Raw genomic sequence first — 27,461 nt, forward strand, 5'->3', positions numbered from 1 at the left:
CGGCAGGGCGGGGCGAGGCGCGGCCCGCGCGCCGGAAGTGAGCGGCGGGAGGAGCCCGGAGCGGCGGCGGCGGCGCTGGGGCGGCAGCGGCGTGTGGGGAGTGGCGTCTCCGCTGGCGGGCAGGGGCGCGCCTCGGCCGCCGGGCGTAGGCGGTTCCTCGCTCGGCGGAAACACGGAACGGGAAAGAAAGGGAGCGGCGAAAGGAACCGGTATCAGCGGCCACCATTAGTGGCGGCAGGAGCAGCAGCAGGAGAAGCAGCAGCCGCCGAGGGGGTCTGCGGGCGGAGCGGACTCGGGTGCCGCCGCAGGCAGCGAGCGGGAGCAAACCCGGCACCTCGCCCCTCTGTTCTGTGGGGCGTCGCCGCTGCCCGCCGGGACTCCCCCGGAGCCAGGGCGAGGTGAGTGGCGGAGCCGCCTTCGTGTCGCTCTTTTCTYGGGGTCGGCGGTGGCGCCAGAGCCGGCGGGCGGCGTTTCCTGCCGCGTCCCCTCGGCCCCCGAGGCACCGCCGGGGCTGGGCGGGAGCACCGGAGCGAAGGAGTGCGGGAGGGGCGCCCATTTACCGGCTGGCGCTTGTGCCCWGCTCCCCTCCACGCCCCACACACCATCGGGTGTTGTCTTCCAGAGAGRCTCTGCTGTGCTGGTGACACTTGTATGTGTGTGCCCCCCGGGTTTTCCCCGAGTGAGGCATGCCTCGGAAGAGGCTGGGGAGTCAGCGGGGGATGCGCGAGGGATGTAGTGTGTGGTATGCAGACAATGTCAGCTTGGGTGAGTCTCCACCCTGTGCAGCCGCWGGCAGTCGGGTCCCCGGCGCAGGCATCGCCGAGGCGCGCTTCCACCCGCGGAACAAAACGCGCAAACCCTCGTTCCTGGTGCGAGAAAGAAAGATGGGTTAAAAACCAAGCACCAGACCTCCAAACCTGAAATCTTCTAAGCTTTTCAGCCATACGACTTACTGAAGGCAGGCTGGTTTGCAAAGAGACTCCCAAGCAAGCTTGATGTCTCCACTGGTTTTCATGAAACTAGGAGAGTGGTGTATTAATTTTTCTGCATGGGGAAAATCATTGATGGTGGGAGGGAWAGGAGGAGTGTCTGTATACACAAGTGTCACATGACCTTGTAAAATTCATATGGCTATACTTATTTTTCTCCTGCATTAATGCTGGTTGTCTTAAGAAGCCAGTGACTTACCTGTTCMTTTTGAAAGATTTTATTTCTTTTGGATTTGTTATCTTGTGGGGCAGAAAATAATCACATGTGTGTTTGGGCACTCTACATTTTATAATTTTTACTAATATTTTATATTTTTATTGGGCTGTAGGTGTTTAGAAGGGGTGTCTAGATACTGCTGTTTAGAACAGCAGTATCTGTAGTACAATTTATTTTTTACTGGTGGATTACAGGTGCACTCCATTCAGCAAAAGTAAACTATTTCATATGGCTAGTATCTTTTTGTTACCATTCATGTGATGGATGAATGTGTCTTGAGAATGGAGAATCACACCAACTCCCTTTTGAACAAATTGCCTCTTTTTGTCTGTTCCCCCTAATGCCCTCCAGGCGTCCATACGTTAGCTTGTTAAACACCTTAGAGCAGAAGAATTAATCGATGAATGAATTATAGTTGTTTATTGAAACAATATGTCTAAAACAGTATTCCAGTTTTATTGTCTTTAATCAGCTTTTCTCTGCTGAGAAGTTTCTTGTTAAAATAAAGGAACGGGAAAATTACTTGATAAATCATCTTGAAGAACATAAGTAGAGGTCATAAACTAKGGAATACTTTCTGCATAAATTATATAAAGATCTGGACATATCCAAATTTAATACACTGATATAATTCCTGAGTGGGTGTGGTGGATAGTGGAATACAGAACTGGTTTTCTGCATCTGAGTTAGTWTGTGGTTTTTCATATCACTGGGCAATACTCAAATTACTGTACAGAAATCCATGTTGCAGAAGCTTTTTGTTTTCATATAACAGAAAGGTAATTGGAACTAAGGATTTCATATATCATCCTCCAACAATTTCGTTTTCMGATAGATATTTCCTCAAAATGGCTTCATTTTTATACTCAGGTGACATGCAATGAAGCATCCTTCTACCACTGCTTCTCTGACTCAGCATGTGCTGACAGTGAGAAAAATATTACTAAGAGATAAAGCACAGATCAGAAAAGCAGCTAGTAGTGTACCAGCTGTTAATCTCTTGAAAGAGTATAAAAAATAATGTGAAAGAGAACACTGACAAATTTTATATGATCTTCAATCTGCCTTCCTATCTTGAGACCACTGCCTTCAGGTTTTGAATTTAAARTAGTTTTTTTTTACAGTGGAGTAGTGTATTGACATACAAAGTTTTCAGCTTCYTATGTGTTTCAGCCTGTTCCTTTCTTAATAAAGTAAGCCCTGGTACAGAGAACACCTGTTGGTTTACAGTGTATGAAATTGCCGTGGTACCTTTGCTAGCTAATGGTTCACTGTGACTGATTTTAAAAAAGCTTTATTTTTTGAAATGATGTCTCTTCTTACTGTCATAATATACGGSTATTGACTTGTTTACCCCAGGTCTTTTGTAACCATCCCTTCGTTATTTGAATTTAGTCCTTCATCCCTTCAGCATTAAGATTTTTAACACAAGCACCTGGCTTTTCTAGCTAGAAATACTTAATTCTTGGTGCTTCAAGTTGAAGATCTTCATCTTGTGTTAGTCTCATCTTTACTAGTCATACAACTTGCCTTCCTCATTCAAATGTTTTTCAGCCACTGGARGGGGAAGTAAAACCTATCAAAGTGGGACAGAGTTAAATCTCAGTGACTAAGCCAGTTAGGCAAATACTAGGAAGAACAGTGCTGAAGATCCCACCGATTAAATCATTTAGATCACCTTCTTAATTTAAGAAAGATCCAAATCTCTTGTGTTACAAATGAAGCCAAATGTTGCAGAATAATAGCCCTTTGCCTTTTCTGTTACATTAAACTRTAGTTTTTATCATGGAATTTTCAAGCAGAACTGAAATAATATGCTTCACAGCTTCCCATTAACAATCTGTTCATGCTTAGGACCCTACTGATTAAATCTAGAACTTGTTACATATGCTTATCTAAGCCAGAAATGTCCAGTTTCTGTTTCTGGCCCCAGCAATACGCCATTTGGTCATGTTTCACTCCCTTTCTCTTCAATTGCTGGAAGAAAATGTGTTGACAGACAGCTGAATCAGGCAATGTCAGATAAACAAGCCTTATAAAAAGGTGCAGTCCAGATCTGTTTTATTGCTAAGGTTCAGTAATACATTGAAATGACAGCAGACTGCTGAGTAGTCAAGTSTACCCCTTTCTATGTTGGGTGTTAATTTTGTTTAAGAAACCTAAAGTTGGCATGTTAAATAAGTCCTATTATGAATTAAAAAAATATCTTTGATAATTGGAAGTCACAGATTTTGAGTGAGTACACACATGGAATGTTTTCTACCTTTAGAAGTGTCTATAAGGGAATGCCAGTAAAGAAACTTGAGCTATAATTGCCTGCTGTAGTTGTTCTTCAGATCAGCAAGGGATTTAAATTTCTTCTTGTCAATCTACAAGTATTATCAGTGCTTTAAAAAAGTGTTTATTGAAAATGTTCATTCATTTTTTAGATGTTAATACTAGAAATAAGTAATAACTGTCCACCTAAATGTATCAGTCCCTGTGAGAACTRTAATTCATTAATGGTAAAGATTGGTTATAATCATCAATATAGGAAAATCTTATAAAGACTAAGAGAAGTATCTGCAAGATATTTTAATGCAACTTGATCCAGATATATTGACTGATATTTTCTGATGTTTCAATGAATTAAAGTCACTTCTCTGTTTTGTTCCAAGTAGGAGTTTTAATTATTTGCTATATCCAGCTTTAGCAGAAGTGTTTCATGTAAGTTGTTAAATAGATTGTTTCTTGAACTTGTTTTTTAAAATACAGCTCTTAGTGAAGAGCTCTTAAAATATCTTCTGTGAGCTATCACTGTACTTGTCAGGAATTGTGTGGAGGAAGATGACGTACATGAAAAAGTGAAATTGGCCTGATGTAAATATTAGGAAAATATTTTTTGCCATCTTAATAGCATAATGATTTAGTTGGATTTTAGGGGCGTAGGGAAGGAATTTCAGGGATTATATAAAAATAGCTAGTCACTGAACGTATTTTTACCCGTTACTGAATTTCTAGTCTCAAAAATGCATCAGAATAACTTAAACAAATATTATCAAAAAGGTGTTTAAATCTTCATTGCCTCTGGTCTTTTCAAGAGAGCTGTGTGTAAGGTRGCAGTTCTTGTAAAAAATACAGTATAGTGAGTTGGTGAGGTAACTACTATCCACAGTAGTATAACTGTTATATTTATTTAAGTAAATATTTTAGTGTTCAAGAGCTCATGTTGCTTATAAAAATGCACTGATGCTTATTGCAAATGGTAAAATGATTATGGATTATTCTCATCTGTGAAAATTATCTGAATTATCATCCCTTATTGTGATAGTAACAATTGTATCATTCTAATTATTGTATTTGACATCTGCTGAAATGGTCATRTATGGTGTGAGGATATCGGTACTCGTGTCAACAGAAGGTTTAGAATGCTGAGTCGTGTTCATATACAAACACCTTACTGTTCCTACTGTTCACTGCAAAAGAATAGCTGATTTCTAATAGATTGAGATTAGAAAGAAACAGGAGCAAGAGGTGACATCATTTTCCAGTTTTGTGGCTGCTAAGTTTTATTACTTGTGTCAGTATTTCACTTTCATCTAAAAAAAGTCTTGGAGAAATTAAATATAGAACCTGATACTTTTTCACAAATGTAGAGATCTGGAGTGGAAGAATATGCTGTCTAAAACACACAGAAAGAGGCTGGAGGGAAGCTCATTGGCATTTTTCAACCTCTCTGATAACTTCACCCTTCAGAAAGCTTTGGGAGCAGGTGCTGGGGGCCAGCAGAATCTTCTGTTCATATGATAGTGAGAGCTAAAGTCCACTGCCTACTRCTGGCATGGGTCCTTTGCTGTTGGCAGTGCTGTGATTGTCTCATTGCCCTTCCCTTTTCACAAAGACTTAGCAGTTTTGCTGTGTAGGTAGGACCTATAATATTCCTGGTGTCTTTTTGTCCTTAAAAGTCCGTTAAAGTAAATTTTTAAAAAGTGGAACTGTGCTATGCCCACTTTTGAGATRTGCAATAAAGTTACTTCGTATAGTTACTTTGTTGCCTTCCTAGCWCTTCCAGTAGGAAGAAACAATTTGCTCCCCAAAGAAAAGCTCCCAAGTAGAGCTTGTTGCGAGATACATGGTGGATTTCATCTTGATGCAAATTCTGCCTTAAAAACAGCCATCTGTAGCACAAGAAAGAGAGTTTATTCTATGTGATCATCATCTTAATGCTTGAACTTGGTTATAGATTTCCAGTAAAATTGCTCCCCCARACTAAAACAGTTGTTGATCAAGTAGTTTCTGCTTCTGCTAATGTACAGTAGTGTATYAGTGACTTGTGCATAATTCTGTGAGTTCTTTGAGGAAGTACTGTAAACTCATCAGGGATTATTACTCTGTACAAAATTATGCTTCATTTTCTGAAATCCAGTTGGTCATGGTAAAAGGAAAAATGTTTTCAGAAGTGTCTAAAAGACTTAATTGCTAACCTTACTGAAATTGTAATTGGCAAATTTTCATTGTCTGCTTGTAAAATTGAATTTTTAAAGGCTGTATCATTGMATAGGGTTAGAAGTGCAAATAATGAGTATGTATCAAGCACTGATGATAAAATAGTTTCATCGCAAATGGCTGAATTCTTACTCTGATATCAACTGTGCAGTTAAATCCCTTCAGTATATGTAATAAAATTGCCTGCTGAGTTAARTGCAGCATTAAATGTTGAGCAAGTTACTACATAATGTGAAAAATGCTAACTTTACAACATAGAATTCATAATGTGAGGTTTTTTGTGTATATGTGATTTTATTCTTCTTGGAACATAGAGGTTATGCTAAGACAATTTTGCCCAACTGTATTGTTTCAATCAGTGATGAAAAAAAACCCTAGTGCTTTTTTGACGTCTATGGATTTCTTTTAAATAGTTCCATCAATTATTATGCTGAAATACTCTTTCTAAAATGCAGATTTGTTTGGTTTAATAACTGTTGATTCAACTGTTAATAACATGTTGAAACTATGTTTGACRGAGTTTTCTCTCTGTCAGAGGGCTTATATATTTGTAGTGGTACTCTTATGTTTATCTGTGAAGTTGCTGAATTGATCCTTGTGATACACCAGTAGTGAAAAGATGTGATGYCACTGATAGACTTTGAGTTGCTATAGAGGATAACATTAGCAAGACAAGTACACAGGTTCTTTGCAAGAAGTAAAGTTCCTCATGTGTTGTTTATGTACTTATTCCAGTCATTAATCTCTGTACAGATGCATTTTCTAAGCCTGGAATARTTCCTGCTTGCATCTCTGACAGTGCTGACCCAATCTCAAGAATAGTATGTTCTACTCAGTGGGTTTTTCTTTTCCTTGTAGGTCCCATAATGAGATGGTATTACTAAGAGCACAAGASAAGTGGTGGAGACTAGAGACCACTTTTTTCCTCCTTACGCTTTTTCTGGCAGAATTATCCTTAGGTAGCTTTAGAGATCACTAAACTATTGTGCATTAAAAATACTCTTAAAAAAAAAAAAAAAACAGAGGCGGGCATGATTAATTCCATGTAAATTCTGTAATCCAGTTAACTCCATAATCCAGAGCATGCCAAATTGACAGCATTGATGGGGTGACGTGTTGGTAGCTGCTGAAAGAAAAAGAGAAGCTACATCCTTCTATGCATCTTCCTAGATCATGATTATATATTGTTTTGCAGAATTCATGGTTGTTTTTATTGCTGGGATCTAAAGGCATTTTACAAAATGACAAATYCCCTTCCAGGCTGCTGTTTGCATCTTATGAGTATTAAAAGGCATCAGTCTAGACTTTGAGAATCTGTTGTAGAAAATACTTTGCCGCGTGGTTTTGTAAATAATTTCATTTTCATATCTAGATGACTAATGTTATCTATACTTATTTAGAACAAGTTACTTTACAAAACTGAAATGGGTTCTAGCTCAGTATTGAAAACAGTAAATTTTCAGCATGCTTTCAAGCATTTCAGGAACAAGACTGGTTTTTGCAGCCTAAAGATGACCTTCCAGAGGTGAAATTGGCATGGGAATCTTATTAGCTTTGCAGAAATACTGTGCTTGCATACTAATTGCCTTAATTTTAATCCCATAGGATTTCTTCCTACTTTGTGTCTGAGCTCATTGCTTGTTACTCTTTTATGATTTAGAAMAAGTATTGAGTTAGGTAAGAAGAGACATACTCTAATTAATTTGAAACCATTTCATTATGACTATGACAGTGTTCCCTCAGGTTTTCTCATATTGTTGCCAGGGAGTACATGAAGATAAGATCTAAAGTTCTTAAGTTTGTGTTAACTCTGAGACTCTGTCTACAAGAACAAGACACCCTATGTAAATTAATACAGTATCTACTCTAGCTTCCCGCAGCAGCAAGGACAGTGTTCATTGCCCAGGGAGATTTCTCACAATTTTTCTGTGGGAGGTACAATACTTATGGATTGTGTCTGGATTTAAAGCCTCATTCTTTGGTATTGCACTGTTGGCTGCTCTTAAGTAGTTTCTTGCTCTTGTATGGTTCTTGATTTCATCCTGACTTGTCTGGTTCGTGCCTCTATATTGATGAGACATCTTGCATAGGATTTTTGATTCTATGCCAGAAGCCAAGCATTCCAAGCTGTCTTTATATATAGAATCATAGAATCGTTTAGGTTGGAAAAGAGCTTTAAGATCAAGTCCAGCCATTAACCTAGCACTGCCAAGGCCACCACTAAACCATGCCTTAGTTGATTTMATCTGTAAACAGGTCCCTGGAGTCTAGATGTAAGAAAAGCAAGCACAAAACCCCCAAGCAAACATGCTAAACACTTACTTGTCCTTACCTTAGAATTTTTGCTTCTTGCTCTTCTCCTTGCTAGAAGAATCACTGTGATCTTGTTGCACACTTAACATTGAGTTGATCATTGTTAGAATCTGTTTTAATACACCAATGCAAGTTTGGACTTCCAAGGTGTCAGTAATCACTGTTCTGCACAGGTGATTAAAGACTTAGCACAGATGTGGTTTATAGAGCATTTTTTAAAAAATCCCCATAATGAAAAACTCATTAGGTGGTTCTGAGCCTTTAATTAAAAATGCCATACAGACCTCTCTTCTTCAAGGAAGTTGTCACTTAGATTTTTAATGCATGATTCAAGAGAACAACCTTTTACTTGAACGAGTGGTTCTGAGTGGCTTTGACAGAAGCATGGGTGACTGCACATTGTTCCCGGAAAAGTGTCTTGCAAGTTGTGTGCATCAATGCACATTTCTAGTACTCTGGAGTTTAGTTAACAGTAGTTGTGTCTGAGGGTTCTTATGTCTGTTCAACAGTGGCATTTTATTTTGGGGTGGAGRAAGGAAGTCAGTAATTTTCAGTCACTATTAAGCTTTATCTGTCYCTTAGTATGTCACAGATCAGGAGAACAGTTCTATTTGAAGCTGGATAAGAGAAGGTTACTTTTTCTTTCACCTCTACTCTGTTGTGTCTATTAATAAGTAACTTAGTGATATCTTATGATCAGTTCTGTGGAACTGAAAGGCTRTTTGTCTGATTGAGTGCCAGCAATAAATTCCTGCCCAGGGCAGAAGGAAAGAATTTATTTTCATGAAGAAACGTTCACTTGTTCTGAATTAGAGACCTYYGAGATACTTTCTAAGAAGCACAGCRAAARTGAGAAGTCTCATTCTCAGCAATTATTTGGAAGGAAGAGGGACCCGTAGAAGAGTATGAGTGCTTCTTTCTTTGTGGCAGTTTGCAGAACTGAAAATGGAAACAGTAGGGAWATGAGTGAAATTTTCAAGAGGAACCACATATCCACATCACAGTTCTTAAAATGAAACATACAGCGTCTTTACGAAGAATGCTCTGTGTTCACTCCTGTCCAATTGATACTGCAGCATACAGCTTAACCTTTTGTGCTTCCTATTCCAGTTAATGAAAATCAGATGTTCTAGTTAAAAATAAAAGATRAAGCAAACCCCCCCAAAAGTACTGTCCTTGTAATTAGCTTGAATGAAACTTTCTGTTTTGATAACTGTTTATTCAGCTCAAAGTGTGCAAAAAATTTGAAGGTTCTCAAAACAAAACCCCCTTGGGATTAGTTGTTGCTACCTTATAATGAGTCTTTAATTATCTTTTATCAACTGGATTGGAATATTTCTAGAATGACTGTCATGCAGGATGGGGTTGAAAGTCCAGCACAGAATAAACAAATTGTTTTCAGACTATGCACTTTCAACGTCAGTGGTGTTTCATTTTTGAACTGCAATCTCTTGRGTGCATCTCTTTTTGCAAAGAGGTGTCAATCTTCATTCTCCTGAAGGATCAGGTAGTTAATATACTTACAGGTGTCATGTGGGAAGTTAGCTTGGATAGAGTATGAGGCCTAAAAGCTTAGGGAATAATTTTATGTGTCCAATCTTCTTCTAGATCATTTAAAAGTATGTTAACTTTGTGTGGCCTTTAAATTAAAAATACACATAGCATAGGAATAAAACATTCACTTGATACAAATTACTTTGATTTAATGTACATGCTGCCTTGCTATCCTTGTCATGGAAAGACTTTGAATTGAACCTGCTGTTGTTTGCTTTATGGCCTAAAGAGTGATCTGAGTGCAGTGCATAAGACAAGTTATGGTATTATATTTCACTTTTAAACGAGAAATAATTTATTTCTCATTATTTASTACATCTGATTATTAATGTTTTCCACTAATACTTGTGAAGTGTATACTTTCTAATTTTGAGCATGGCAAATGTCATGTATAATGTGACCATGAGCCAACCTCATGTCTTTTTATACTTTAGTGTAAAAGATGCATTAACAAGTAATAAAAATAGGACTGTATTTGCAAAGCAGGAAAATGTGCTTTAAAGCAATGTCTTCATAAGACTTCATCTAGTGTTTTAATTTTTGCAGGTTAATGTAACCCCTTGTGAGCTTGAATTTCACCTGAATTTTTTTTCTAGTCTTGAACGTACGCTGTTGTCCTTTTGTTTAGAATGTATGTTACCTGAAACCAGGACACCAGAATTTATGCTCATTATTAGCTTTCTGAGATAAGGTTAATCCAACATGCTCTTTAATACAACGCTTGACAGGCTGTGAGCCTTTGAGAACAACATTTCTGTACACGTGTTCTGATGAAACATGATACAAGATATTGAGCTGCCTAAATCTTTTTTTTTTCTATTTTAGAGTGAGTTGAAAAGTAAGATAAAGGATCAGTTGTTCTCTTRCAAAAGTGTTAAAATTTGCAGCTGGCCTTATTTTGTCTGCATTCTTTTTGCCTTGCAGTTTGGATTTAAATATTTGGGTTTACAACTGCGCATGCCTTCACTATATGACTATGTGCCCATMAGTTGAGAAGGCATAGCCTACTGATAGATTTTGCAGCTGCTGCTTCATTCTTAAAATTACTTCTGCTGGATTGCATTTAACTGTTGGTATTTTACCATGATTCAGACAGTATTATTGACAAGAATGTTGAACTAACATATATTCAAAAGTAGGGCTTCTTTGTTTTTGCAATATGGCTAAATATTTTGTATCTGGATACTGTGTATAAACTATGCATAATAAATTATTGTGTTTTATTGTGTCTGTTTATTCCAAGACACTCACGGGGAAATATCAAACCTTTTGGAGTATAGTGATAGCCATTGTTTGGTAGAATTTGGAATACATAGAGAGTTAGTTAATTAGTTAAAATATTACATTGTTAGTTCACTCTTTGAAAGGAAAACCTAAAATTTTGCCTGACATGACTTATTGTGGACAGCTGTGACGTCATCTATTAAACTGAAGAACACAACTCTGAGGTAATTGAAGGTCTAGTACAGGATGCTCTTAGTTTAATATTTCTGAAGTTCTGCTTGCATTGATAATGTGATGAGTAGCATTTCATTGGGGAGGATAGCAGCAGTCTGGTTCTGTGTGCATCAAAAATCATCTGTGTAGTTACGTGGAGCTTGTTTGAATGTATGGTTTGGAGCTTGTGTTTCAACCATAGTAAATAATGGTTATCCTTCTGTCATTAGATGTGCATGCAGTAGCCCAGTATTTCATGGCATATAGATAGATAGATAGATAACTATGTAGTTTTCATATTTTTATTGCTACTGTACTGCCAGTGTATTCTATAGATCATGTTTAGAAAGTGTATTTGTAACTAACTCTGATCTCTTACTTTTCAAAGATGATCAAAATAAGCACTAAAATAATATCCATGACTTTGCATTCTGTAAAACATTGATTTGTGCCATCTCTGCATTGCTGAGCTTTTATAGTGTCTTGAGGAAAAGGACATTACTTTAAAAGAGGAAGTTAGGTTCTGCCACAGAGGAAGCATATCATGGATTAAATGCTGTCCTTGTCATCTTTGAACACACTTTTTCTGCTCTCATGTTACATTCATCTTTTTTTTTCTTCATACATTGTTCCAGTTCTTAAGTTACAGACAATGAGTAGTTTTTAAAGTTGTATGTGCAGCTCTCTTTTCCTCTTGGGAATTGCTCTTGGAATGTTTGCTTCTGAAATGATTCTTGATTTGAAACTGTATAGGTAAAAAAATAGTTTTTTCCGTGCTCAGTTCCTTACTGTACTTGGGTTTATGTTTGTATGCATACTCTTTGATGTTGGCTGTAACTGTCCCACAGGAGATATTCTGTCCACTGAAAACTGGGCAGGGTATTGGTTTTGGTGCTCCCCATCTCTCGGTGCACATGGTAGGAGGTTGGATAGTATTTATTAACAATGCTAGTCCTGTGCTTTGTGCATATTCTGCTCAGCTGGGATGAGTTCTTAGATGATGCAGAGGAATTGTAAAAGAGGATGATAACCTAGTTTCTGTGACCTGASTGAATTTTTTAAAATACAGTTTTCAACTGTTAGGAATAATAGAGCTGGAAAGAGGTGCTGTTAGAATTGACCTTACTACTTAGCAGAAAGCCTGTGAATAATTCCACAAATGTATTGCTCTTTCAATTATTTCTTCTGAAAGAAGGTGGTGACATCAGAAGACAGGTTGAGACCAGGAACAAGGTCTTAAGATACCACCCATTTGGTTTTTACAGGTGTTGCTTCTTGAATGATGTTGTGGGGGCACACTCTGACTTGTGATTGAGCAGTTTCATTTCCAGAGCTCRTAAGTGGTTGCACAGAAGGAGACAGTGCCTTCAAAACAATGCTAACAGCCAGGCACGGATTCCTGGTAGGCATTCTCAGTGGTTTTGCCATGGGACCAGAGCCAGCCACTTCCCTTAGAACGCCTGAAGGTCCACAGCTCTGACAGAGCAAATGCTACTTATAGCATGCTAGGACCTCATTGTTGAGTCATTCCCTGCTGATTGTTCTAGCTACTGGCCATTAAATAATGAGTTCTGGCTCATTTCTTGACTAAAATTTCCATGTGTATGTTCATGACCAGATTTTCAAAGAGTGATTATTTTGCTAACTTTTCACTGGTTACAGTTATGTCAGACTTTTGCTACATTACTATATATAAAGACAGTATCAGAATGTGAGGTTAAGTTTCCAGAGTACTGTTGAACAATAAAAGGACAGCAAAACAACATAATCCATATCTTTGGCTTTCTCTAAGTTCAGTAGAACAGAATTGTTTTTAAGACTTCCTTCATCATTGTGGGAAAACTGCCCAGGTAATTACTTCCTTATTTATTCTATTTACATGTATTATACTTCGAAGTGTGATGCAGGATTTCTGTTAAATGCAAAATAACATTTTCAGCTGAGTGTGAAATCCAGCTGTATGAAAACAGAAGTTGTTTCAGCTTCATCAGCATGATGAAACCTACCTTGTGTAWAAGTAGTTTAATAAAAAAATCCAGAGCCAACTCTAAAATCTAACTATATCTTAACRATATTATTGGGACTTAAGTAGCTAAGGAGTCTAGTAAAGGAATACATTGGTGATACTATGTGCCTCTTTGCTAGCGCTGTTTATGAGCAAGTATGCAAAACGTATATTGGTACAAATAAAAAGGTCGGTACAAATAGAAGCGTTTTTTCCTTTCTGACTTTCTGAACCTTTTAATACGTTTGCAGATAGGAAATGATAGCAGTGAGTACTAGGAATATTCTTGGTCCATGTGATCAGCAGTGTTTAGCACTGCAACAACAGCAGTGTGTGGAAATCATTCCCAGTTTTCTTCCRCTGATTTTGGGCATGTTTTTCTCTTTCCTGCTTAAAGTGGACTTACCTCATTTGCTTTACTTTACTTGTGAAGGCATGGACAGTCTCATGGTTGGAGGTTTTTTGGTGTTTGTTTGTGATCTCTTGACTTTTTTAAGACAAAGCTGTTGAGGTTTTCCTTCCAGTCTTTCACTTGTAAAATTATTATTTAAATGGTATTTACTGTCTTCTGTATGTGTGTAATGTTGACCAGTCCCAAACAGACTAATCTTGATTTCTTTCTTCCTCTTTCATCTCATTTTTATATAGCATGTCCTGTGAAACTGAATTTCTGGATGATTTCTGTGTTATTCATAACATTGTTAACTATTTTTGTTTGGTTGTTTTCTTTATTTGTGCCCTGAGGTTATTTTGGATACAGCATCTGAAATACTTGGCATAGTAGTGTCAGAAAGCATAGGGTTTTGTTCTTAAAAAAAACCTTTTTCCTTTCTACTTTATTAAATGTTTGGGTTGTTCTTGATCTGATTTTAAGTCTGATTTTTACCTGCAAAATCAATTTGGCAATTACTTCTCGATCTTCCATTCTATACAAAAGTATATAGAGACTACATGCACTCAAGGATTGTTCAGCCTAAATACCTAAATCACATGGTGGTTGATGTTCCTGTTTTTATAAAATGGCCTGTGATCATGTGAGCTGTTGCTTTGACATATCAAATCTCTTCAGCCACTGAGTCACAACATAATTCAGTCTCTTTTTTCCTAATACACCTATGCGCTATGAAAATTCAAGTGTTATTTCTGGGTGGACTCTGTTATGGTTCTCTGTTACTTTATTTTAAAGGCTCGAATGTAACTTCCCTCACTTATGACAGAAACAACCAACTTGTCTTTTATCAGGCTGTGGTATGAAAAAACATTTTTCTCATTAAACATTTACATTTGAAGTCTAATGTGGCACCATCCCTGTCACATTACTGGAATTCTTCCTGAAAAACATTAATGAAAGTGTTCTTGGATACTAGAATCAGAAAGCACTGATCGTGTATTGCTGAAGTTAGACTACCTTTTAAAATTAGATTTCATTGTTTGTTGGCTCTACTGATGTGTCATACCCGTTGAAGAGCTGTTCTACCTTGTCCTAATTTTCCAGCTTTTAAAAAGTTACTTTTTTGTTTTTGCAGTCAGGAACTAAAATGTTTGGTTAGTGTTAATTCTCTTTCTACTACTAAGTAGAAGGAGAGGGGAGATTAATGTAATGGGATRTATGGTAGAAGAGCTTCATTTCTGGCTACCAGACCATGTTCTCTACTCATCCCTCTTGCATGTTCTAGAGTTAGTTAGCTTGTTGTGATGTAAATGRACAAGACGAGATGCTCTGACCTGGGTGAATATGTTTTAACACGCTTCTTGAGGAGGAAAAGGAAGAAGAAGGTCGTGATTTAATAWGAAGAGCTGTAAAACCTCATTTTTGTGATGGAGTAACATCTCCAATTCTGAAGGGTGAAGATGGATGAAGTCCATCACCTATACAGATTTCAGGACCTCTGAAGAAGCAGTTTTGTTTCATTCCAGTGTTCCCCTCCTGCTGATGAAAACAGATGTGTGGCACTATCAAATGCAATGCTCCTTTACAGTCTGGACCTGGATCCTGGCATAAGTTAATAATAAATAAATATACACAAGGAATTCAGCTATACTTTTCAGTAGTTACAAGCTACCTTTACTGCAGAGATGTGTTGGGTTCAAGGGAGAATGTGCTTAATTAGAGATGTGTTGGGTTCAAGGGAGAATGTGCTTGAGGGAAAACTCACTGTGGAATGAAATTTATAACTACAAAAATAATTTTTGATTTTCTTTTTTGGCTTTTAAACCTGTTCTGATTTGTTACAAGCTGGCCTTCTAGAGTATGCTAGGCTGTAGCTCCTATCAACGAAACTTTATAAATTCTTTGGAAGGGTAAAAGGAAGAAGGTGCCAGCAAGACTTAGACCTGAATGGGCATTTAAAGTCTGAAGGAAGATAGAAAAATTATAAAAGCCATTAAATAATTCTTCTTTTTTTTTAAACTCATTGTAAATCCTTTCATGGTGCTACTGCTTTGATTCGGCTTGAGATAAAGATCTAAGATTCAAGTGTAAAAATCTTTTCTACAAAAAAAGAAACTCTAAAAATCCTCCAGCCTCTTCACACTGCACTGTTAGCAATCCAAGGAAATGAGACTGTAGGCCAATGGAATGTGCTACAAATTTCTGCATTTGCATAAACTTTTTCATAATGCAGTAGACAAATACAACTAGGAAATTATTTTCATTTTAAATATTGAGGTGGTACTGAATCAAGGGATTCATTGTCATGTAGCTTTTAAAATGATCACTGTCACCTACATCTTAAATAGCTACTTTTGCTGCTTTGTGCCTCATTTTGGCTACAGCAAATTAAAGCCAGATAAGTTCTTWCTTGCCAACCCTTGTCTTTATGAAGACGTGAATGTGGTCCAAATAATTAGCATTTCTAGAGTCACAAATTACATTCCTTATACAGTGTGGTCAATTCAGCTGCTTTAGCAGTAAAAATAGTGGTACACATTGTGGTACACATTCCACTTTCAGTATTGTATTCTGTAGTTTATTCATCTGGCTCAATCCTTAGAGACGTCTTTATACCAAAGAAGAAATGTTCCAGGAAACAAAAATAATTGTTCTTTTGGGATGTTCAGAAAAAAAAAACTTTACTCAGAGGCTTGCCAAATTCTTACACAGCTGCTAAGATGATATAATGTTTTTTTTGTTTGACTAAGGTTGTAAATATGAACTTCCTTCCTCCTGCATTTATAATTATTCTAGCTGTATGCAGAATTTGTGATTAGTCTCTTCCAAATTTCAGTTGAGGGAGAGTATCTATGAAATGCTTACAGACTTTAACATGTAGTTTATATTTGCTTATGAAATGGGTGACCTAATTTTCTGAGCTAGATATAACTCCTCCTGTAGTCCTGCCAAAAGAATGTATGTCTAGAATAAAGAGTTTGTCCTGGTTTTATAGAGCAGAAAAATCTTCAGCTGTGAGAATTCATGACCAGAATACCCTTAATCCTGGAGGTGTTCACTGTGGTTAAGTTGCAGATTTTGTCAGATTTCAAAAATAGGCTCAGAGTGGACGGTAGGTTCTGTTTTGTTTGTATATGTCTGGTATTCCTGCATTTGTTGTGAGCCACGTTTCCTGCTGCCTTCCAMATTACACTGAAGGAAATGACAGCACTGGTGATCAGCTGTGTGGACAMAGGCTTAAGTATTTTGGAAAGGAACTGAGCCTGGCTGCATCAATATTGTAAACTGAGGTTGTATTTGCCTTAGGAAGGGCATGGGTCTTGGAGCATGATGCAAACTCAGTATGCGATATGGTATTAAACTAATTTTTAAGGCCCTGSTTTTCTAACTTAATTTTAGTGCTTGAAATTGTATCTGTTTGTTTTGTTATGAAGACATTAATTTTTATGTTCTATAGAAAAAAACTGGAATAGTGTTAATACATCTACAAAAGTTTTGAGTTTTTTAGTTGTCTTGTATCAACATCTGTAAAAGGTGTTATGTTTTGTTTTTGTTGTCTAAACAGTATCTTGGTGGTATCATTACATTTCTGTCAAGGAAATATGAAGGGATTAAAATATCTGGTTTGTTAAGAAAAGTCATTATTTAGACTTCTTGCAAACTTTCCATTTTCCCGTTGAGTTSAGGAGAGACTCAGCCTTGATGGCATCTGATATTAAGATGTGATGGCAAAAAAAAACAGGAACACTTCTTTCTTGACAACCTGTTGCTTACTTGAAGTTTTCTAAAATTTGTGTCTTGGGCTCTCAGTTGTATAACAAAACAGTAACAAATACAGTATATGTTTCATGATGCTCTTTAGAGGCATGATGATTTCAGCAGCTTTAAACTGTCTGTGCAGAGTAGATACTCTAGCCACAGCCAAGAGTGTAGTTTGATTACTGAGGTCTGCACACCTCTTGAAACCAAAAATTTCGAAGATACCATTTGCATTGGGAAAACCTTAAGTGTCCTGGAGAGATATGTTTATGCTGTGCAAGGACAATGAAAAGTAGTTATTCTCCCTTTTCCAGAAAACATAATGTAAGGGTCCCTCTTCATCTTTCTGTAAGACAAAAATAATTGCAAACACTGAAAAACAAAAACTGGGTGCGGTTGCAATTAGAGTTCTTTTAAAAAACTTAGAATTAGGGTCTTAGGGATGTACAGCAGAGTAGCAGGGTTCTTGTGAGTACGTTTTACACCAAGTAAAGGTGTAACAGAAGATATTTTAAAATAATTTTGCAGTCTTGCCTCTGGCAATGTGTTGAAAAGATTTAAAAAATTTTTACTTTTTCTGAGTTACTCCAGATTTCGTTTGTCACTGTTGCTTTCTGGTCATTGCACAGAATTTTGTGAACCCTTCTGACTCCTTGCCTGGAATTATGAGTGATCCCAGTATTCTTATGAAACAATTGGAATTTATCTCTTTTTCAAAATATTATGGTATAACATTAATGGTATAGCATTAACCTTTCATACCATTCATTAATGGTATAGCATTAACCTTCTCCCCCCTGCCTTCTCCCACCCAAAAAAACAAGGTGCAAACCCTCCAAACCAGATGTAGTTTTACTGGCATGTAAGGGTTTCAAAAGTGCATGGTGTAGTCTGGAGGGCTGTGAGGAAATGTAGGAGGAAGGTGCACTGTTGCTTCTGCCAGAAGCTGCTCATCTCGTTTGTCATTGCTTACTGCAGTCAGAGGTGCTCAGCTGGATGCTGGTGGTGCCAGCTGAKTATGAATACTCATCTGAATGAAGCCGCATACAAACATTAAAACAAATGAGAACTCGAGTATTGTGACCTAATAATTTTGTATGAAGGATTGCAGAATAGTTCTTACACTGCCAGGAGAGGCAKTCTTTATCAGCTAGTTAATATGTATGGTTCAGAAAACAAGAAATTGAAGTGACTTTAACTTATGCACTTGATAGTAAACTGCACAGTTGTAGCTGCACTCAAAGGAGATATTCACAGAATCACAGTTTATGTCAAGCTGGAAGGAACCCAGTAAGGATCATTGAGTCCAGCTCCCTGTTCCCTCACAGGACTTCCAAAACCATATGATGTGACTTAARAGCATCATCCAGATGTTCCWTGAACTCTGGCTGTGACTACGYTGGGGGGAGCCTGTTCCAGTGCCCAACCACYCACCTTCTCAGTGAAGAACCTTTTCCTGATGTTCAAGCTGAACTTCCCCTGGTGTGGCTTCATGCCACTTCCTACCTTTCATGTGGCAAAGGAATATTTACATCCAAGGGAAGGATGTCTTGTTTGTTCCTGATAACTTGGGAAAATAGTGCTGCAAATGCAGGCCTGTTAAACTGTATGCCCCTTCCAGCTGTACTATTTAGTGGAATTTGTGTTCAATTGTACCATTATGTCATCAGTTCTGGGATGCTTTTTAACAGAGCTGTGCATTTGCTCATGCACAAATGTTTAAATGTTACAAATACATAGAGACTACACTAGTGATTAGCTTACATCGACAACACTTTTATTATATGCATAACTTCTTTTAAAATTACATTTATCTATATATACATATCTTCAAGCAGACATGTTGCCTTTGGGTTAGTTCTGAGACAATGCCACAGATACAAGCAACATCCTGTGCTTGAAAGTTTTTAGTTAGCAGAAATATTTGACCAGTGTTTGTAAGCATTAAATGAAAAAGTACAAAAGTAAAAGTGCCATTTTTTGTGTTTAGCCACGAATTTGAAAGCTAATGGCAGGGACATGCTTTGTTTTCATATCTTGTGCCTCAGTGCTAGAGTTTAAACTGGAAGTTTTTTGAATTCAGAATTATAAATGTATTTATGGATGGTAATTCTTTTTGGCTTTTCTTTCTTGTTGCAACTTCTGTTTACAAATAGACTTCTCTAGGGATTAATTTGATATCTGAAAAGCACTAAAACATTAAGTGCTTGTAATAAAAAGTACAAGCTTTAAATATGTTTGCAGAGAAGGTAATTTATTAAGACTTGTCATTTTACTCATTTGGTGAAACTTACCCAATTCTAACATAAATGGAAATTCAGCAAAATTATACTGGTTTTTCAGTATATGCTGTATATACAYATACACATATATACACATACAKTGAGTATACTCAGTATATACACACTGTATGTGGTGTACAGTAGGCAGCATTTGAAAATTTCTCAGTGCTAATGGGAAGGTAGGCTTTTCTTTTTATTATGGACTWAAGAACATAAACAAAATGCTTAAATCTTACAGTGTACTCTGAGCTAGAAGTGGAGTTGCAGTTACATGTGAACCTGTTACAGGTGAACTTGCAGCTTCCAAAAAGGGGAAATCCCACTTGTTTCTTTCCCTGTCCCTTCTCCCAGCTGTCTGGTATGAACCCAAAAGAATGTGTTGGCTCTAATATTTATCCAGTCACTGGGCAATCTATTTCTGTTTGCTACCTCAGCAAAAAGACTCTTTTGGTGTTTGGAGTGTTGAGTGGATTTTCTGATCGTTTAGAAGGTTGAGGCTAGTGATGTTCTGTGGCAACATGTTAAAGTATGGAAAGAGATTTCTTCCTTTTCACGACAGCAGTGAGGTGTTAGCCTGGCTGAAGCTTTAATGTGTAAGGTGTTGTTTTAAACTGGAGGAGCAAGAGCCCAAAAAAAATAAGACATCAGGAAAGCTTTTAGAGACATATGTCGAAAAACTCCATTGAAAAGGACTGTACCCTGGAACAGAAAGATAACCTCACAATTTTGTTGCTTCTGAGCCAGTTGTGGCAGTGTTTTCTGAATGCAAAGAAAACCTCCATCCAAAATGTGTTGTGGTTTGGTTTTTCATTAGTATCCTGCAGTGCTTAAATGCTGATAACAGTTRAGAAATTGCCAGAATTCCTCTAATGCATGGCTAAAAATAAGGGTGTGTAGATTCACTCAGCTGGTTATGGTTGGGGGGTGTATTTGATTAATGCACTGATYGTGCAGAGCAATACAGGTAGGAGGTAGGCTGTCCCTTTGCCATTTGCATGTTTCTGAGATTAGGGTAAATGGAAGGACTTGCTATTGGAAGTACTGTAACATTTTGGTGCTCAGCTTCTTCATCTGAACAGATGGTAAATTTATCCCAGGAGAGGACAGGAAGGAAGAAGGAGGAAGAGTGTGCTGCAGCCCCTCCTTTCCTATATGACTGGAACTGTTCGGTATGCATAGCCCAGTGCGTGCTTCTAGGTGAATTTGTTTCTGTAGGGGCAAGCACAAATGATCTGCTGCCTTTGGCATGTCACAGAGCTCACTCCCAGTTTTGCATTTCCTGGGAAACTTGAATGTGGGCCATGGAAATTATTTTGAAGGTTACTCCTCGGTCTATCTTGAGAAATAGACAAGTTGTGTTCACCCTRTGACTTTTCACTGAGTTGCATGTTCCAAATCCAGCATGATGGAGGAGAGCCCCTCYGGCTGCCAGGATGGCAGTCAAAGAGTAGCAGCTATCAAAAGAAATAATCCTGCCTTTTGCTGCTGAGAATTGTGTGGGAAGGTGCTCTGTGGTAAAGTCCATGAGCTGTCCTGTAGAGTACCATTCTTCTTAACTGCTTGAAAGCTGCCGAGACCCTTGAGGTTCACAGTTAAGCAATGATAGGATGGTATCTATCCCCAGATCAATGAGTGCCATGAATATCTCATTCCTGTCCCTCTGAACTTGCGCCTTTCAGCATGGAAATGAGACTAGTATAATATAGATTTTTTCACTTCGTGTGACCCYTGCTAAGAAGTCTTGATGTTGAAAAAGGCTCATTCGTTTTTGTTGTATTAAAAAAAAAAAAGAAGTTGCATGTAAAACAAGTACCCATGTTACTTTAAGATGGCTTTGTATCAATCTGATCTAAAAATGTTGCTTTTAAGAATGTTTTTGTAAKCTTTAAGATYAGCCTATGCAGTTCTGTTTTCTTTKMATCTAAATCTGCTCTACCTTTACCACAGTATCCGATTTCTGCAAGAGACATGAATAAGTGAATACTAAGTGACAGAATTTCCAAGCATGTTTGTAAGCAAAACCTAAAGTGAAATATAATGCACAGCAAATATATGTCTGCAYGTATGATAGCTGCTCTCAGCCACCTGCTTAGGATTATCCTTCACTGAATTAAAAATCTCATTAGTTTAAATGTTTGAGGAAAGATAATTTTTGGGGAAGAAAATTTAAAAATTACGATTTTAAGTGGCAGTATGGAGTCTGTTGAGTTACTTGATTATTTCCCTCCTCTCCTCCTGTGCCACCGTTGCAGTAGCAAAACACTCTGTCTTTAGTTTTCATATGCAAGAAAAGCTTCATTCACAAATTACCAAGTGTGGTGGCAGCAGACTTTACAGTAGTTGTTTATGTGACTCATTTGCTGAGCTGCTTAGACAAGGTCTCTGCAGCTTAAGATGTGAAAAGCATTTATTAGGAATGCTGGCCTAATCCCATGAGTTTAAATACTTCTGTTTAAAGTCCTRCTTTAACAAGACCCAGCTGTCAGCTCCATCTTCCATGTTTGTTCTACTGTTTAGCAGTTTCATGTTTGCTTCTTCAGTGCCATAACTTACACTGTCTTTTTTCCTTATTGTTATGGAAGGTCATTTCCTTAATTTTTCAGGAATGTGTACTTTAAAACATTCATTCTGGGTTAAATATTTACATTTGGTCTTAATCTTGAGGCAATTAAATTCTAGATAAAGTCTTTTGGTATGCATCAGTTGGTGTTAACTGGCTTTTAGAATTCTCTAACCTTTGACATAGCAAAATGTATTTTTTTGTGTTGAGGCTGCTTTCTTGCTTTAAGTGGTTTTTTTTTTCCAGGGAGTGGTACCCAGTAGTAGTGTTTCTCCCTACTTCCCTTCCTCACTTTCTGGTGCCAAGACTTATTTAGAAACTGAAGTAATGCAGCTTTTCAGTATGAACTTATATCTTTAGAGCATACCTTTATACAATTTTTTTTTTTTAAATTTAATTCATTTCAGAAGACTTACAAGCTAGAGATTAAGGTCAGTGCTCAGTAGGCAATATTTAGATTCCTGTTGGCAGTCTGTGACAAATTTCATAGCTCTATACCTCCAATTGCTGATACTGGTTTAAGCTATTAYGTGGACTTCTTTCTTTGAGATCATTAAACCACCCTTGAGAGAAAGGATGTTGAATTAACAGTAGAAGCAAAATCCCAAGAGAAGAAAGTAGTAAAAAGAAAAAATGTGGAGAGAGCTATTGTCAATTTTCTCTTGGGTTTTTGTTTGGTTAAATTTTTGGGGGGTGCAGTATTGTTTAGTTTGTTTTCTTCTCCTGGGATTGTTTTTGGAGGGGTGGTCAGAAGCTTTGGAGAGAGTTTTGCAGTGACATTCTGCTAAAATGGCAAATCAGAAATAAGTTGTATTTTCAGCTCTTATCAGTGATATGTCTTTCTAAATCTGCTCAAGACTTTCTCCTCTTCMGCAAKTTGTGGAGGCTTTACTAGAGAAAARTGGTGGTGGCAWCCAGCTTTGCTATATTGCTCAACCAGATGTCACTCAAAAATTGCTTTGTGGATTGATTTCACTTCTGGAACAGCTTCTCTTTTACTTTTTGAGGAGAAAAAGAGAAGAAAAGTTGAGCAAGTGTAGGATTTCTTTCAGGCAATTTTTGTTTTTTTCTCTTACCTGGTGGAATACTCAAAATACAACTTGGATTCTTACAGTATCAMCAAGGAAAATTGTGAATTCAAGTTGATGCAGCAGGATGCTGGCTTTCTGCCTTGCTRTTGTATGGAAGGCTTTATGGGTGTATGAAATTTTGCTTAATCATCTGCAAGACCCAAGGGACAATGCTGATAAAATACTCTCTCTGTGATTCTCTGRCCATTTTGAGGTTCATAAACATATTTTTCCACCTCTATCCATATAATGAAGAACTTGTCTGTAGTTTCTCCTTTTCACACCACATAGTTGCTCGCAAATTTCATTATATGGCAAGGACCCCTTCAGCCTATGTGCCTTATATCACTATCTAGTGAACAGTGTTGATTTATTGCCAAATGATCCCCTCCCCTTTCCTTTCATAGAGAACTGCCCCATTCCTGCTAATGTGCAGCCTCTCCTTCCAGTTTGGACTCATCTCTGTCCAGAGCCCCACATCACTCTTTCTTCAGGATACACAAGGCTCTCTTGAGCTCTTCCTTCTTAGCTCTGCTTCCTTGATACAGCCCTTCCAAGCCTCCCAAAAGATTCAGTTCTTCCATGGGAAAACCTCTCCTTACATAGTAATTCCATTTCTGGTAACCTCATGGCACAGGACTGTACTTCCTCTTTTTTTTCCCCCTTCTCATCTACCTCTCACACTTTAATAAACACGTGTTCTTCTATGTGGAGATTAGTGATGCAAAAGAGTGGTGGGAGKAGAGAGGGGGTTTATGTCACTCCTTAAAATTTGCTGTGAAGTTGGAGGGTGAAAGTTGACTGGCAGTTGCAGTACTTAAATCTGGTCTTATTAGTTGCTTAAAATATAAAATTACTTGAGTCAGGGTAGCCTGTTGTTTAGATATGTTTATTTTTGGTTCAAGGCAGTGTTGTTGTTCTGYTCTTTTTGTTAGTGGTGGGTTTAAAGTAAATCAAATGTCTTCAAAATTGAATGTATTTTTTTTTCCTTCTTAAATACATGTTTCAGTCAAAATACTTTTTCCCTATTCACCCTCTAATTACTTTTTTCTTGTAGTGTCTCTTAATATCATGCTGTTTTGTCACAGCTAGCTATAAACAACAAAATGTATTGACTCGTAGATGCTAAGAATGAAACACCTATGTACTTTAAAGGTATCAAGCATTCATTTGTGTGTCTTTTGAAAAATAGACAATTGTCGTTTTGAATTTTTTTCCTTTTTTTCTGGAGATGGTAGTTCTGGCTATAGTAAAATGCACCTCTTCATTATGTAGTCTTAATTCTTAYCAGGAATCTAAGTCACCTTCCAGCCTATTGCAGCTGAAGTTAGTGTAAAGAGTATATACCTGACATAAAAGCAACCTATGAAGGATGTTGTTTATTTATCATAGCTAAAGCATTACTCATCCATTTTTTGAGCTATGGTTCATAGGCTGTCACTAGGTCCTTGTGGAAAGGGATTTGGCAACTACTGAGTCTAGACAGTACCCACATCATAGAGATTGCCAGTGTCTGCTGTGGTATCTTAAGTGAGCATTGGCATGATGCTTATTTTTAACCTTTGAGAGGGTCCCTTGAGCAAAAATTAGTTTTTAACTGTACTAAAGYGTAGAGTAGTTCAGTCTTTTGAGGAAATACTCTCACCTGCATTGTAATTTGACCTATGATTAAGTGATTTTCTTACACCTCCATTCTCCCAGTTGGTTTGTTCATTTACTTAGACCATTTAAAACACTAAGCACTGTTGAGATGTCCAGCTTTTATGGGTAGTTGACAGTTACTTGCTTTATTTTGCTTTTTTATARTTGAAAGACAACTTAGTGTATGTATAAAAATTAGTTTCTTTGAATATTTATTCCTGGTGGAAAAAGACCCTGCACAATAGACCAGTCTGTAAAAGGATGTGAATTTTTGAGCGATTGGTTGGCTAAGGCTTCCACTCAACTGCAGAATGATTCTGAAAGTGCTGCTGTTAGCCTGATGATTGTTATTATTGGGCCACAGCTATGGGAATATTTGGGTATTCCCTGAGATCTGCGCATTAGGCCAAATGCTATGAGAAAATTTATACCTAGTCTTAATCTTGTTCCTTTTTTTTTTTTTTTTGACATTATTCCAAAGGTAAAACTGAATGCAAAGAGGTGCTGAAGCATTATGTGTGTTATGATAACCACATAATTGAGAACATTTGAGCTGATGTAGTTTCTAAGTATATATCTGCCTACTGAAGACAGACTATATGCTATACACTATACASCTCTAGTCTCAGCTAGTAAGTCTAAGATGTTGGCTTCTGCAATTAGTGAGTGTTACTTCACAGAGCACCTGTATTTTATCCTCTACTTGAAAAATACTTTAGCTGAGGCAAGTTTTCTTTTTATGATCTAAATATTTTTACAGTTGTCTTCAGATTGTCTTCATAAAGGCTGTTCAATGAGACATGACGTAATCTAGGATGCTCTATTTATGGGAATTAATGTCCACTTGGGTACTCTGGGTGGAATCTTGGTTCAGGAAATGGGATACAATGATTTATAAAGCCTCTTCTTTTCAAGGCAACATCTGTTTGGCTAGATGTGAGTCAGGCGCTTCTACWGTGTGCCTTCCCGACAGTGCAAATTTGAAATGCAGTTGGCTTCTTCTGGTGACATTTCTGTAATTGTGGTGCTTTCCTTATCATACAGGAAACAAGATTTTATGAATGRTATTTCGATATATAAGGAGGCACACTTTGGAGACTTAATTGGAAATTTCAGTTTGCAATTATGGAAAGGTAGAGTCAATATAAAGTAATAATAATACAAAGACGGCTTAGAACTACAAACCAGCTCGGTGGAATACAGGGTATTCTGCTTGATGCACCTTTCATTTTACTTCTGAAAGCTTTCAAATAAAGAAGGGGTGGATGGGTGGGTATTTTGTGGGTTGYCCTGCTGTGGCACATCAGAATGATTTCCCACTGTTAGAAATCAAGATCATGAAGTAAACATTCTGGTATCTTCATTGTTTTTATTTCAGGAAATTGTGGGTGCTAGTGTCAGCTAAAGTTAGAGGGTGAGTGTACAAAGTCTGCTTAAATACAAAAGGAGCTGCAAAGGATGTGAATATGGAGAATTATGTTTTTCTTCATTCTGCTAGCCAAAAAGAGCTAAATTCTTTCATATTTGTATTGTCTATGAAGAATACTGTGTTGTCATATCTATGGCTACTTCATTCTAAAGATTCAGTGTTAAATCTGTGGAAAGAGCAGRGAGCAACTGGCATATGTTTAACTTCCCTGGTTAGAATCTCTAACCAGGAAARGGGGTAGTTCTTGAACAATCTGTTAGAATCTGAGAGGGATAATAGTGCTCTCATGAACAGTGTCAAATTTTAGAAAACGTGTATTTGCGGTATACAGCATTGATGTATTTTGGGGGATTCCAGAAGCAGTGAGACAATTTGCTTTGATGTTATGATCTGATRTCTGATGAAGTTTTTTTTTCTTCTTCCAGCTGCTTTTTCAAACAATTGTTTTTTTCATTAGCAGTTGTTAAAATGTAAGTTATGTGTTCACTTGTGTGCTATAAATATTTATAATAAAAATTTATAAGTAATGTAATGAAAAATAKTTTTATGAGCTTACTGAAAAGGTTTTTGTTTGACTGGGCTTGAAATACAAACAGCTAGAGGCAAAGGCAAGTTCTTGTACAGGCATGTGCTTAATATTRAGGGTAGCACAGAATGTATGTTTGAATAACTATTACTTTCAGCAGCCCTAGTTGATGTTTCATTAAAACTGTAGCCTGTGTACAGTTCAAAACATGCATTTTCATTCACCAGATTTCCATGGTTTCAAAGATACATTCTTGCATGTTGCACACATCAGTGGGCAAAGGAGGAACTATTGAGGGCTGTCCACTTTTGCATCTCCCAGTTAAACCGGAAAATAAGACCATTAAGTGAGGATGCCTGGTTTTCATACTTGCTGAAGTTCTGCCATCTAGAYCAACTGTCTGATATAAAGTAAGAGGCTTGAAAAAGAAATATGCTCAAACTTACATTGCTTCTAAAACTCTTTCCATGTATTTTGGGATWGTCTTTCTTCCTCCGGTTGCTCTGAATAAGTCTTAAACGTTGCATGTTCTGCTCTTGACTTCCTCTGAAGAATAGTAGTTATTGCTAAAGTACAATGACTTMTTTTAGTTTTGAAAAACAGCTTAAAGAGCCCATGTGTGTAAACATGTTTCACTTTTGCCAATGCTATTTCCAAATTGCTCCTTATTACTTTGTTTAAGAAATAAGTGTGGTATTAAATAAAAACAATTTTCCAGAGTAATGGTGAGTCCCTTGCTCCCTTAGTAGCTGGAATGTCAGTGAAKTGGGCAGGACAGATCAATTTAATTGTGCCAGATAATG

The 27,461-nt window shown here is 37.5% G+C and overlaps 1 protein-coding gene across 2 annotated transcripts in view; it reads left to right on the forward strand.

Moving 5' to 3' along the window:
- The first annotated feature begins 56 nt into the window (after window positions 1–56).
- The window catches only part of RAPH1 (Ras association (RalGDS/AF-6) and pleckstrin homology domains 1), an 86,374-nt gene continuing 58,969 nt past the window's right edge, over window positions 57–27,461 (forward strand). The window contains exon 1 of one of the 2 annotated variants that reach the window (XM_057372863.1): window positions 57–398. The gene's annotated coding sequence lies outside the window, so the exon portion shown is untranslated. The remainder of the gene's footprint in view (window positions 399–27,461) is intronic. The other variant, XM_057372864.1, reaches the window with a different exon arrangement.

Source organism: Malurus melanocephalus, unplaced genomic scaffold, assembly GCF_030028575.1.
Source record: "Malurus melanocephalus ecotype Western Australia unplaced genomic scaffold, MMel_1.1 scaffold_180, whole genome shotgun sequence".
NCBI classification, from domain to species: domain Eukaryota; kingdom Metazoa; phylum Chordata; class Aves; order Passeriformes; family Maluridae; genus Malurus; species Malurus melanocephalus.